This window comes from Acinonyx jubatus, chromosome A1 (genome assembly GCF_027475565.1).
Source record: "Acinonyx jubatus isolate Ajub_Pintada_27869175 chromosome A1, VMU_Ajub_asm_v1.0, whole genome shotgun sequence".
In the NCBI taxonomy this organism is placed as follows: Eukaryota; Metazoa; Chordata; class Mammalia; order Carnivora; family Felidae; genus Acinonyx; species Acinonyx jubatus.
In genome coordinates, this window is record NC_069380.1 from 218,456,605 (window position 1) to 218,470,660 (window position 14,056).

At 37.4% G+C, this 14,056-nt stretch overlaps 1 protein-coding gene across 1 annotated transcript in view; it reads left to right on the forward strand.

Moving 5' to 3' along the window:
- Positions 1 to 834: 834 nt before the first annotated feature.
- CDH12 (cadherin 12) overlaps positions 835 to 14,056 on the forward strand; it is a 390,903-nt gene continuing 377,681 nt past the window's right edge. Inside the window, exon 1 of the mRNA XM_027074680.2 lies at positions 835 to 1,578. The gene's annotated coding sequence lies outside the window, so the exon portion shown is untranslated. The remainder of the gene's footprint in view (positions 1,579 to 14,056) is intronic.

Below are 14,056 nucleotides of genomic sequence, written 5' to 3' on the forward strand. Positions count from 1 at the left end.
CAATATGTAAGGCAAACACATTCTCTATCATGCTTTGTGCACCCCTTTATTGAAACTTGGCGGTTTTTTCCAAGATATATGTTAATATTAAAATATTACAATGCAAATGCAGCCTCCCCCCAACCCTGTCTGTCTTACACACACACACATCAAGGGAATGCCATATGTCCCAAGCGAAAACCTCCTTGGAAAAGCAGAAATGCTGAACATACCACAAGCACCATTGTGAGAGGACATTTGTCAGTTTTCTCCCTGGCAATGAGATTTTTCTCACCCTCGAGACATGCAAATGACTTTTTTCATCTGTTCTTTTTATGTTATTTGAATAGTTTTCTCCTATAGAAGTGAGAGCTGTCAAAAATTAACCATTTGGGGCTTTGGCATTTAGTTATGTGACCTTTTTGAGAAATTAGATCTCTTCGGGGAAGTGGTAACTTTTAAAGTCAGAGATGTTGAAGGGCTTCTCAGGTGGTCAGTGGATAGATATCAGCAGGTTGTTAATGGCACATGACTATATTAAAATGGTTGACATTTTGGAAAAAAATAAAGTGCTTGACATTTCGGATCCTCTCATACTCTGTTTTTGTTTTAGAAATCGATATTTCAACTGATAATAGAAGAGATGATTCAGTTAGGTGCAATGTCTTACTCCCCCACGTTACTCGGGTTAATAGTATAATGCAAACATTTCTGTAAGTCTGTTGCTAACTTAACATGCTCTTTGAAAAACTACACAAGCGATGCTGTATTCTCCATGCCTTGGTTTGAGTGTTCGTGTCTGTAAGAAACTGCCAAACCAGCTTATTTAGTATGAATACTTTTAATAAATCAGAGAGTTGCACTCTGGAGGGCTGCGATAAACCTCTAAATTCATTTTACGTAGACATAGGTTGAAGTATGTACCAGGCTCGGAGCAAAGACAAATGCGGCTATCTCTTTTATCACATCACTTTAAACATTTTTCAGCTTTAGGCTTTTCTTACAAATCCGCTCTATCAGGCTATTAATTGTTTCACTGTACCTGATCTCTAACAGGAATGCACCTTGCAAAACAGCAGGAGAAAGCACATTTCTTAAAGTCCTCCGATGGCTTAACACTGTGGCTCATCTCCTTGCACATTATAGTCCTAGCTGTAGTTCATCCATTAGGCTGGAAAAGACAAGATTCCCAAGTGGCCTTGGTGCCTTTTCCGATTCCCAGGGGACCCACCAACCCTCCGCGTGTGTTGCCTGCGCACAGGGAGTGTTCCCTGCTAATCAGGTCAATGATTATCGCCGGGCTCCCGGGACCTGACAGGAGCCTATCACAGCAGTTAGGGAGCCACCAAACGCAGCATGCTCGCGGAGGATCTCCCGTTAGGAAACATCGCTTAGTCCTCATTTACTCACTGGAACCTCTGAGGATTTCAGCTTATCTTTTTGTCCTCGCAGGCAGTGAGGGGCTCTACATAAACAGGAAAAAGACGCCCCGCAGGCAGCTACTTGGAGGGTGTTGATCGAAAACTTCCATCTCCCCACCCCATTCACGGTTGATTTGACTGATTTCTCACCTCCTTCACAGAGAATATTTCAATTAAGGTAAGTGCTGGGAGAGCTGGACTGCATCGCCCTGAATTTCTGCATTGAAAGTTCTGACCAAACTGATATTCTGCACTGCAGCAAGTGACTGTTTATGCCAGGAATAGGCTTAGTTGTAAGCGAGTGTCCTAGAATGAAAACCGGCATTTGGGGATAATGAGATGCCAGAGCAATTTCTCTTGAAATACGAACAGGCTTGCCTGGCATCAAGAGAAAATAAAGGGAAATATGAAAAGAGAGTGAATTTCTCATTCTACCTTTTTAGTAATCTGGAGAACTGTGCAGCGCTAAGGTAACTTGATTTTGATTGAAGTGTTTTGTTGATGTCATATAGTGAAATCTCTGAGTCGAAACGCTTCCAAGTTAAATTAGATGGAAAGAAAATTTGCAAATGAGAGTTGAGATTTTGTGCAGCTCTCTACTTTAACAATGTTCCCGGGCTCCCTGTGGGTTAAAGGATTTAGGGCTAATCCCCAAATGTTTTAACAGTGTCCATTTAGGAATTAAAATATAAAATGATAAAGTTTCTGATGTAACTGTTAAGAAAAACAAACCAGAAAGAATTAATATACCACTGATACGATTTACGGTTCTTGTAGAAGAGAACGATTTCTTTTCTGAAATAGATTAATAAAAGGAAAGACAAGAAAAATTAACTTCTCTCTAAAATGCTTATTTTTGAAAGGAGAATTCTCCAATAAGAGATTACATTCGTGTGTTTATTGAAATCTTGGCTTTTATGTTTGAGGTTGCTCTTTGTTATCAAACTAAAGCAAATTGAGGTTAAGCTTGCTTTGTACATAGTTTAGGGCAATTATCTACGCAATTAGGATAAACTGGTACATGTTATTTCTTCTAAAGCTATTTTTCTCCTAAGTTTGAGAATATCCAGAGAGAATGGAAGAGTTTTTTTTTCAAAGTTGGATTTAATTATGTGAACTTTTTTCTATATTACTTTGCACATATAATCTAACGGTTTTATCCCATATTATGGTAAATTTCTATGTAATCAAGAATACTACAGTAATTCTATCACTGTAATTAGATATGATAGATTGATTAGTACCCTAAGCATGGTGTGAGTGAATGATAGCAACCACTTACCTTTTTATAATGTAGTAGTTCAAAATGATTTTCAAACAGGGAAACATTAGTTAAGGTATAGGTACATGTCATACTTACACACACTGAATTTCAATAACCACTCTATTCTGCTAAGACACAATATTTATCTAATAAATATCTAGCTGCTTTCATGTAAAGACTTACATGGTATCTTAAACTTGCTTTTCTAGAATGAGCACTCATATTTCATGAAATGGTGATTCTACCCTTCTCCTATGGTTATCCTGAGATGTAGCATTTTATTAAGATGTCAAAACACTCTTTATCTTAATTGGCCATCCTTCTGAAATTCTCTAGAGAGCTTTTCAGGCTGATGTCGATGTTGTTACTTCTCTCACAGGAATAAACTATTTTCAGGATACCCATAGGCGCTGACATGTGTTTGCTGGTTGTCTGAATGTTTTTTAGCCAAAGACTGAAGACATTCATCTGCCTCTGCTACACTGAGACTTCTGTGTCTTTTCTCCAGAGAGTTGGTTTCTCAACTGATTCAAGGATACCTGAGAGAAATGTGTTGACAACAGTTAGCTCTTACTAGGTTTTGGCTTCATCTTACTCTTCTTCCTTTTTTTTTTAATTTTAAATTTTTATTTTTTTAGTACTATGGATACATAGAAAGAGACAACATTAACCACACAAGGCCACATTTGCCATGACCAAACTTTTACAATGCTTAAACTATCTCTGTATTATCGACTATCCTTGTGCAGAGTTCAAAATTGATGGTGGTATCCTACCCAGTGAACTTTTATTGGATGTACTTTGTTGATGTATATGACTATTGAAAGATGTGTCAGTGTATAAATGAAATATATAAGTCTAAAAATGAAGGCAATTATAATTCTTATTTAAAAAGTTATACCTAGGGACACCTGGGTGGCTCCGTCAGATAAGCGTTTGACTATTTCAGCTCAGGTCATGATCTCACGGTTCCTGAGTTCAAGCCTTCACACTCACAGTGTGGAGCCTGCTTGGGATACTCTCTCTCTCTCTCTCTCTCTCTCTCTCTCTCTCTCTCTCTGTCTTTCTTTTTCTCTGCCCCTCCCCTGCTCATTCTCTCTCTCAAAATAAATAAAGATAAAAATTAAAAAGTTATACCTGAAGTTTTTAAAGAGGTTTTATGATTGTAGATGTTGTCTTAATTTGCATTATGTAGGCTAAAAAGGAAATGGAGAAAATATTGGTACAATTGAATTTTAGGAGTCGTTGCTTTTAGGTAGCACCTGACTCTTCAATCAGATTTCTCTTTTTGTTTTTCCTCACTTATTATATTATCTCCAAGTGCCCCCTTACCTCTACATTCTATATTGAATCCCATTTTTCATTCATTTGACAGTAATTTATTCCTTCTGTGGGATCCAAAAACATCTTATAGGATAAACTCACTTAGAGTAGACAGTTTTAAAATTTAAACCAAAAAGTCTGTTAAAACTTTCCTTATGATTTATAACCTGCTTTTCTCTTTGTGACATTTTCAATAAAAGGTAATAGGGACAAGCAGTGTCTAACAAGTTTTCTAAATGACAAACAGCTGGGTTATAAACTTTGCATATATAGTTTCATAATCATCAAGTAAAATTGATAACATCAAGGTTATCTCCAATGAGGAGATGCAGGCTGGGAGAGGACAGGTAACCGAGGGAAGGACATACCATAGTCAGTGGACCTTTGATTCACACTCCGATCGGCCTGCGTTTAAAGCTCCTAATATTTATGCTGTACTTTTATATCACCTAGTATGTTGTGACCTTTTCCAGTGTTTGATGTGGCACTCATGAATATTTTAAGATAATTTATAAGATAGTACAGCTTAATTATATTACCTTCAAAATAGTTTAACTCTTGACTTACTCAAAGAAAATGACTTTGTAAATTCCATAACCACCAGTTTTTGAAATAAGCATGTACTTTGTTTTTTTTGGTTCTGAAAGAAGTCAGTATAGGAGTCTTTGCATCAAGCTGATCCTGATTACCACTAACAGATAAAGTTCTCTACCATGTGGATAATTGGAACTGAAATTTAGTATCGGGAGCAGTGGACATACTCTCAGGATAAAATCAAATTATAACGTAGTGATATAAATTCAATGCCACTTCTGTGAAACGAGATTAAAAGAAAAGTTAAGAATAATTCATGTTCATGGCAAAAGACACTCACAATAGTAGACAGGATAAACTGGAGCGCCTGGCTGGCTCATTCAGTTGAGCATCCGACTTCAGCTCAGGTCATGATCTCATCGTTCGTGGATGTGAGCCCCGCATCGGGCTCTGTACTGACAGCTCAGAGCCTGAAGCCTGCTTCGGATTCTGTGTCCCCCTCTCTCTCTGTTCCTCCCCTGCTTGCACTCTGTCTATCTCTCAAAACTAAATAAAACATTTTTAAAAAATTGAAAAAAAAGAAAGAAAAGATAAACTAATGGCTGGAATTGAATTTTGGAAAGTGACTGAAAAATTAATATTTAAGTGTACAGAAGTCTATTTGTTCTATGACTTCATGTAAACCTTCCCATGTATATGCAGAGATTTACTATAGCTAATTATGTTGATTTGTGACATTATCCAAACCAAAATTTTGTTAAGTCTATGACAAAAGAGAAGAGATGTCACAAAATTAGGACTGACCTGGAAAATCAATAATGATTAGCTATCATATCCAAGGATGTACTGAGATGTAACTGGAAGTTAGGTTGCATAGTTACAAAATACCATTTATTATGCTCCAACATACTCCCAAACATTTAAAAAAATAACATTATAACAGATATTGTGAATATTGGATTCAATAATTTTTAGAAACATGATCTGTCTATCATGTATCTATCTATCTATCTATCTATCTATCTATCTATCTCCAACTACCAGCCAGCTTACAGCTTACTTTCCATTCTCTAGTTTTTTTAGAAAGGGATTGGCTTATCCTAGGTGCATATAACAATAACAGGAAAACAAATTATATATATATATGTGTGTGTGTGTGTGTGTGTGTGTGTGTATACACACACACACACACATATATACACGTGTGTGTGTGTGTGTAGATAGATAGATAACCCCCTTTATTACTATTCCAAAAGAATGACCATGATCTGTTAAAAGCAGTATTGCATAGGAGTTTGTTATGTCCACAATGCACAGGTATCCTCATCCAAAAAATATGACTATGTGTCTAAGACCCACTGGTCACAGTAGATTTGACCAGAGATGTAAAACAAACATCTCTGGGATGGCCAATGGATACCAGGTGGATGACAAAAGAACCAGACCAGTGTAGGATGTTCTCTATTAGGTAATAAATACCTGACTTGGTGACTTTTAAAATCTGAAATAAATGTGGATAACAGCAGTTGGTGGGAAGGAGCAGAAGCTGAAAAACACAGATGGTAGTCTGCAGAAATCATGAATAAGCTGAGGTCATGAGGTTGGTAGAAAAGAAAGAAGAGGTTTATTCCTTTATATCAGGTGAGACACATTTTCTGAGTCACCATAATGGCTAAGCACAAGAAAGGAGAGCTTTCTTGTGGAGGGGTAACAAAGCTGTGTTATCCTGGGTAATATTTCAGGCACCCTGTGCAGTGGTGAGACTTCCTGTTTTCAACATTTTTCTCTATGGTTGCAGTCCCATTTACTAATTTAAGCTGAGCAAATCTTTGTTTTTTGCAAACTAAAAGGTTATAACCAGCCCAGCATCGTAAGTATTCATGGTCTCATTAGAAAATGGATAAGACAGAAATGTGTAGTGGCTATAATGATGTACAAGTACTACCAAGGTTCAAATGACCACTAAGGGTAATTTCTAGCTCTATGACTTCAGGCACATAAGTTAAAGTATCTAAACTTTGTGGGTTTTTTTTTTTTTTTTTTGTGATTTTTAAAATGGATCTAATGGTAGTACTGTTCCACGGGGCGCCTGGGTGGCTCAGTAGGTTAAGCATCCGACCTGGGCTCAGGTCATGATCTTGTGGTTCATGGCCTCGAATCCTGCATTGGGCTCTGTGCTGACAGCTCAGAACCTGGAGCTTGCTTCAGATTCTGTGTCTCCCTCTCTCTCTCTTTCCTTCCCCTGCTCATGCTCTGTGCCTCTGTGTCTCTCAAAAACACATAAACATTAAAAAAAAGAAGAAAGAAAAAGAAAAAAACATAATGATAGTACTGATCCATAGCACTGTTGTGTGAAATAAAGGAGATAATTGATATAATTGCTCAGGTCATCAGGAGATGATAGTTATTATAAATGAGAAACCTTGTTATGAGTCCCTCACTTTATCTGTCACGTAGAGAAAATGAGGGATAGTATCTCTCTTTAGCAGGAATGCACACTGGGACCTTACCAGAAGCTCCTGAAACCACTTCCTGACACTATGTTTGTATCAGTATTTGCATTTTAGGAACATGCAATTTTTTTCTATTGGATTTAGACAGATGAGTGGATGTTTCTTGAAAGAAAGTAATTCAGTAGACAGTTTATAGAAACCCTTCTATTTTCGTCAGTGGTTGTTTGCATGCACAAAACCAGAGCTGAATAGTTGAACATAAAGATATTGTAGAGGCTGCAAAGCTGAAGATTTTTGCTGTTTTGTCTTTTGCAGAAGTTTGCTGACTCCTTGCTTAAAAAAGAAACTAATTCATGTTGCATGTCTTTTTTTGTATTATTATGAGCATAATAAATATTTGGTGAAATATTTTTAAAATGTTTTGAAGATAATTATCTAAATGTCTTTTTCCAGATAGATTCAAGCTTATCATTTCCTCCTATCCACTAATTCACCCATACTGTTTTATGCAATTTCAATCTTCTAATTATAAATGTTGAAAATTTTGCATATATATGCAAAAATATTCCAAATTTTGCATATTGATTAAACTGATTCAAGTAATAAGCATAGCAAATCTGTATTTTTGCAAAAGAATTAATTGTTTTCCATCCTCCATGCCACACATTCATTTTTTTAATGTTTCTTTATTTTGAGAAAGAGAGAGAGAGAGAGCGAGCCAGCATGTGCACACAAGAGTGCATGCGAGTGGGGGAGGGGCAGAGAGAAAGAGGGAGAGAGAGCATTCCAAGCAGTCACCATGTTTAGCACAGAGTCCCACATGCGGCTCAATCCTGCCACCACGAAATTCCGACCTGAGCTAATATCAAGAGTCAGATGCTTAACCAACTGACTCACCTGGGTGCCCTCAACCCCACATTCTTACAATTTGATATATAGAGGAATCAGTGACTATGCATCTTAAAACAGCAGATTCCTGGGTCCCATACCTGGAGTATTGATTTAGTAGTTCTGACAAAGAACCCAGGAACCCCAGTTTTGAGACATATGAAGGTTATTCTGATAAATTCAGAATATGTAGGCATGTGACCTAATTACTGTGATTGAAACAATTTCCCGGGTAATTCTAATATTCAGACAAGGTTGAGGATTGCAGCTGTAGACCAGCGACTCCAAACATGAGTGGGCATGCAGATTATCTGGGGCTCTTGGTCAAGTGGTTCTGGAGTGCTGCCTGAGAGTATGCATTTCTCACAACCTCACAGGGATGACAGGGCTGTCGCTCAGTGAGAAATGCTGCGCTCATTCTGGCCTCCCTCTGCCCTATGGTTGCCACAGGTGGGTAAATTTTCAAGGACATGACTTGTAGCCCAGCTCACCTGTGTCAAGTCAATAAAACTTCTCAAGAAACTCTTTCCATCAAAGAATGGTGATAGGAAGTCCTGAGCTAGGTCAAACTTGAGAAAACTTTTTTTTTTTTTTTTTTTTTTTTAACAATCTGTTGTGGACTCCCACTTACCCATTCTGGAAATAGAATAATTGAGTGCTTTAGAAAGCAACATATTTAGGTAAGCATTGCTAATATTTATTTGCAGTTAAGGTGATCTTTAAGGACAAGTGTTGCTTTTCCAACCTACTTCCCAATGTGTAGAAATTTCTGGCCATAGCACCACCTAGGCTAAGTCCATACCAAAGCTCAAAACTTAGCAGAAAATGCTGACTTCTCACATTTCAGTTCCCTCCATTCCTAGGAATGCAGTCCTGAGACTTCATTGTTTGTCAGTTCAACTTTCTTCTTCTCTCCCCCAAATAAATGGCAAGGATATTGATTTCAGTTCTCTCCTCTATTTAACCTTTTTTTTTCTATTTCCAACTGCCACATTTCCTTTTTATTGCTAAAACCTATAAAACCCTAAGGGAAAACTATATTTCATTAATATAGACACAAATTTTGTATAATTTATATTGTAATATAATTTTTATTATCCAAACTTGCCGATTGAATTCCCTATTACTCTTCTATATTTTTTCTTCTGGAATGTTTAATATTACATTAAACATACACTTGTTACCTTGTTTTTTTTATTATCTGTCTCCCCACTCACATTAAACATCAGAATGTGATGTCCATGAAGCAGGGTTTTTGTTTCTTTTATTCATAACTGCAACCTGATGCCTAGAATGGTGCCCAGTATAGAGCAGATTCTCAGAAAATACCTAGTGAACGAAAGAATGTATGGATGTTCCAATTGAATCAGTAAATTGCATGGTCTATGTGTCAGAATTGAGGCAAGTACCTAATTAACCATAGTGGTGCTTTTCCTTAGAACTGTGTAAGTTTCAAGCACATTTCTTAAAAGGCTTACGTTCATCCACTTAATTTACTCAGTCACTATCGTGTACCTCCTAAGTGTCAGGCACTCCGCTAGATGCTAGGGACGTATGACAATGAGCCCTAGTTCTTATTCATGATGTATTCTGCCTGTTGGTGGTGGGATGGGGGAGCCAGACAAGAGAAAAGGCAGTTACAATACTGTCTGGCGTTCAATCACGGACAATAGGTACAGGGTGTTATTAATGTACAGAGTAGCTTCTGACTTAACATTGAGGGATCATGGGATACTTCCAAGAAGTTATCTGAGCTCTAATTTGAAGAATAATTTGTATTTAGATGGAAGAGGTGGGGTTGTAAGTTCCTAACAGAAGTCATACTATGTGCAAAGGCACAGAAATGTAAGAGAATTCCTACCATCTTCCATGACCATATTAGTCTGGTTTAACAGGACGATGTAGTAATGTATGTGTAAGAAGAAGCAGCTTCATATTTGCCTATGTAAGGAATTTAACCTTCAACCCAGAAACAGTGGGATCCCATTAAATGATTTGAGAAAGGGAGAGACAGATATGTTGGTGCTCTATTCTGAATCTTGCACTTTATTTTCACTACTTCAATTTGAAATATATATGTATGCACATATATAATATTTATACATATATATTATGTATTATGGAAACATGAAAATTAAAAAACAAAATAAAAATATACCAGAGGAGAAAACTCATTTTTTGTGGAACTCAAGGGAGAGAAAGTAAGACACTCTTAAAATGTTGGGTCAAGGACATGTGAAAGTTCAGAGGTTAAAACCAAATAAGGGGTTGAATGAGGATAAGTTTGGCCAACTATATATCCATATGTGACTTTCAGGGACTCTATTACATGATTAGATGACACATTTATTTCAGTTTCAGAGTTAATTAAAAATGGCAGACTCTGGATGGCCATATCTGCTAGTATTGACGTGGAAAAATGTTCACGTTCTCCTTCCTCCAGCTGTAACCTAACAGAAAAGGCCACATTCTTACATCTACCCTTGCTGGATAACCAAACTCAAAATGGACTATTCAAACTTAATGTCACTCACATTCTTAGGGGAATAACATTCTGACCTTTTCATTCCAGAAGTAGGATACTAGGCGTTACTCTGGCGGAAGCTCTACTTCTTTTGTGAAATAATTTGTTGTTGTTGATTGTAGCTGAAATTGAATAGAAGATATCATTTACTCACAGAAGTTTTCTCTTACCATTCCACCCAAAATAGCAGCCCTTCCCTTTGTTTCTCCTTACTGTTCATCTGATATTTAACACTTATGCCTGATGATGGGTTCTTCAATGGGACTGTAAGCTCTGTGAAGATAAAAACCTTATTTTGTTCCCTGCTGAAGCCTCAATACCTAGATTACTGGCTATGATATAATTAGTGTCTATGTGTTATAGGAAGGAAAGAAAGAAGGAAGGAGGAAATGGAAGAAGGGAGGGAGGGGTCAAAACGTCTTCCCATCTTAACCCCCAAGTCTTTCTATGTAATCTCTCTACACAATCTCAGTAAATGATACTGTAACCTGTCCAAATGAGTCAGCTTAGAAAGCCAGCTCTTATCTTTGCCTTTCCACTTCTTGTACCCTACATATCCAATCAATATCTAGTCCTTTCAGTTCCTCCGTCTAAGTCTCACTCACGTGGATTTTCACCTTTACGTCTCCAAGGTTCATACCACCTTCATCTGTTACTTGTTTGTAGTCTCTGTGTTATACTTTCTTGTCATAAAATAGTGCCCCTTACTGCCAGATTATTGACCTCTCTAAATACAAACCTGATCTTACTATTCCTGTGTTAAAGGTTTCCCTTGGAATACCCCATCTCTTTTTGGATATAATTCAGACCTTCCTGAGGCATCTGTCTGTATGCAAAGTCTGGATGTTCTGTCCTCTCTAGTCTTGCCTCACCTACCAGTCGATTTGTCAGGCATCCTTTGTGAGATTTCAAGTTTTCTGCCTGTCACATTAAGTTGACTTTTTTCCTGGCTAAATCTCTTGACCCTTAGAACAGAAGATGTCACTTCACCCAAGTAGTTTGACCCCTACGGGTCTAGTTAAAATGCCCCTCCTATCAATTTCCATAACACACTGTAAGCCTCTTACACTCCAATCACAGAACTCATTACGTCATATAATAATGCTAAATTCCAAACTGTCTGATGGCAGGCTCTGTGCCTGTTTCATTCACTACTGTGTTTTCCTGGTGACAGGCACTGATGTACACAAATCATTTGTGTAAAAATACAGATAATGTACTTCTCTGAATTCAAAAGCAGTCATTTATTCATAAGCTTCTCTCTTCCACTTGGGCGGTTAAATTCCTGCCATTCTGAATAGAACTGTGCTCCTCTGTGTCACCTTTACAAAATGTCAAAAAACACAAAAATATGGTAACAATTAGGTTAATTCAAAAATTTGTCATGCCTGCAACCACTGAAATTTGTCTAATGTATTTCATACATTTTATCCACCTCATGGACTATGTAGATATCTTATCCGTTAATGAACAGCAAAAGCTGTTCATACACGTTTGGTAAAGGTCACCTATATTCAATCAGCACCTTTCTGTGTAATAACTGGGTGACATTTCTCATCCATTTGTGATCAATGAACATGCATATTTTAGCTCAAAAGTCCATTCTCTTTAAAAGTACCACTCTTATAGCTTTTTATTTCATAGCTAGGTGATATTTAGTGCAGGGAAATGACACTAACTCTTATTATTAGGGCTTTTGATCTTTAGAGGAAAATAATTGGTAGAGCAAACAATAGAAATGGCCTATCCTGGAGAATCAGTAGTCAAAAAGCATATCCTGAATAGATATTCTTTGGTCTCTCACAGTTAAGGAACGGTTACACCAGGATATTTAATACTACCATAATTAAACTATACTTTATCATTTGTCCTTTAGATGAGGTGAAGTGAAATACCCTAAAAATCAATATAGAGTAAACAACAGCGTTAATTCTGGAAAATATTTCTTTCACAGATACTTAGAAGCAATCTTCCTTGGAACCATAATCCTCAAAAAGAAGTCAGAGTCCTTGCAGAAACAGTGTGGGTCACCTGGGTCTAGATTTCTGGATTTTTCTAAAAGCCTCAACGAGGCACAAATGACATTTTAAATAGCTTGTGAGGAAAAGAAGTGATTTTTAATGCAGATTCACCAAATATAATGTGGCTGTTTTTTTATCAGTGCCCCCAAAGGCAAACATCTGAAAGGCAAAGAAAAATACAATACCAAGGTAAATGTTGGGACTAGTGTCTAAAGAGGAACATAATATTAATAGAGAAATATCTCCTGTCAGAAACAAAAAAGAGTAAACAGGTTTCATATCCCACAATTCTGTAATTTACTCAGAAGTATAATTAGACATTGGGATTTTTTTTCCTTACCAGATGCTAAGCCAATTTCTTTTTAAGACATTTTAAGGAAATAAACAAAAACAAAACCAAAAAACAGACCCAGTTATGCTCTGATCAGCAGACATGAGGAGAAGAACCCATCACAGTTAAGCGGCAATGAATGCAAAGTTAACACAAAAACTCTTAGGAAAAGTGATGTGAGTGTTACACGAATCCCTTCAAAGAAGTGAAGCTTGTTGGGTAATGAGGGTTTATGTTACTCTTGGTCTTGATCAACATACCAACTTAAGAAGCTAACAGCCCCTTCTTCCAGCCACTCTCTTCTAGACCTTTCTTAGTCCAGGTTTTACAGACCTGCCCCTCATGATGAAGTATCCACACACCTATAGACCTCGAGCCTCTTCACCATCTCTCGTGTGTGTGTGTCTGTGATGGGAGTATCCTGCTCACGAAGCGTGGAGACTGGTTTGTGTAAAAGCAGTACAGTTAAAATGTTTTGCTTCACAAAGTCACTCATTCGTCTTTGGAGGAACCTGACTTGGAAAACTTCCCCCCATTCTAAGCATACTTCTCTCTGCATAGGTTATCATCCTCCTCAGATCCATATAAGTCAAATATTGATTCTTTGACTATAGGCAGGTTCTTAAAAGTAGGATTATAGATTAAGTAACAAATCACTAAGCAAGATAAAATGCTTCTTCCATAGGAAAATGCCATAATTTATCCATGATGCCCAGGCCCTGCATCCCCACTGCTTCATTGTTCCTCTACAGTTTGTGTCTAGGTTCAGGCATGTCTCTAGGGTCCCTGTTGGACACGTTATAGCTTGGTGCTATTGAAAGACCATTCACTCCCTTTCCTCTGACCCACACCAAGGCACCAAAATTAGGCCTTAGTTTCCTCTCTGCTTGCTTCCCAAGAAAATTAAACCTTCTCAGGCATGGTAAACATTTCAGAATCTTGAAGGTTGTTTAAAAGGGTGACGCTGTTAGTGTTGCACTCATTGAAATGGTAGATAGGTTTGGCATTCCAAGAAGAAATTCCAGAATGAAAAACATTTTTGTTCTTATGAAGCCAGTATCAATGAAAGTAAAAGATATCTCTAAAAAATCAGTCCTGAGACTTGTGTGTCAACTACTTGTTAGATACAGCAGAATTGCTATAGCGAGGTAGTAATAAAGAGTAAAATTTCCATAGGTCTTGGAGCCAGGACCTTAGTCTGACAAGAGGGTAACAACACATGCAAATGGAAAAGGCCCAGCATTTTTGTTTCTAGGTATAATTTTAAAAGCAGAAACAGTTTGTTAGGCATTATGCTCTTTTGGTGTTAGTTATGATT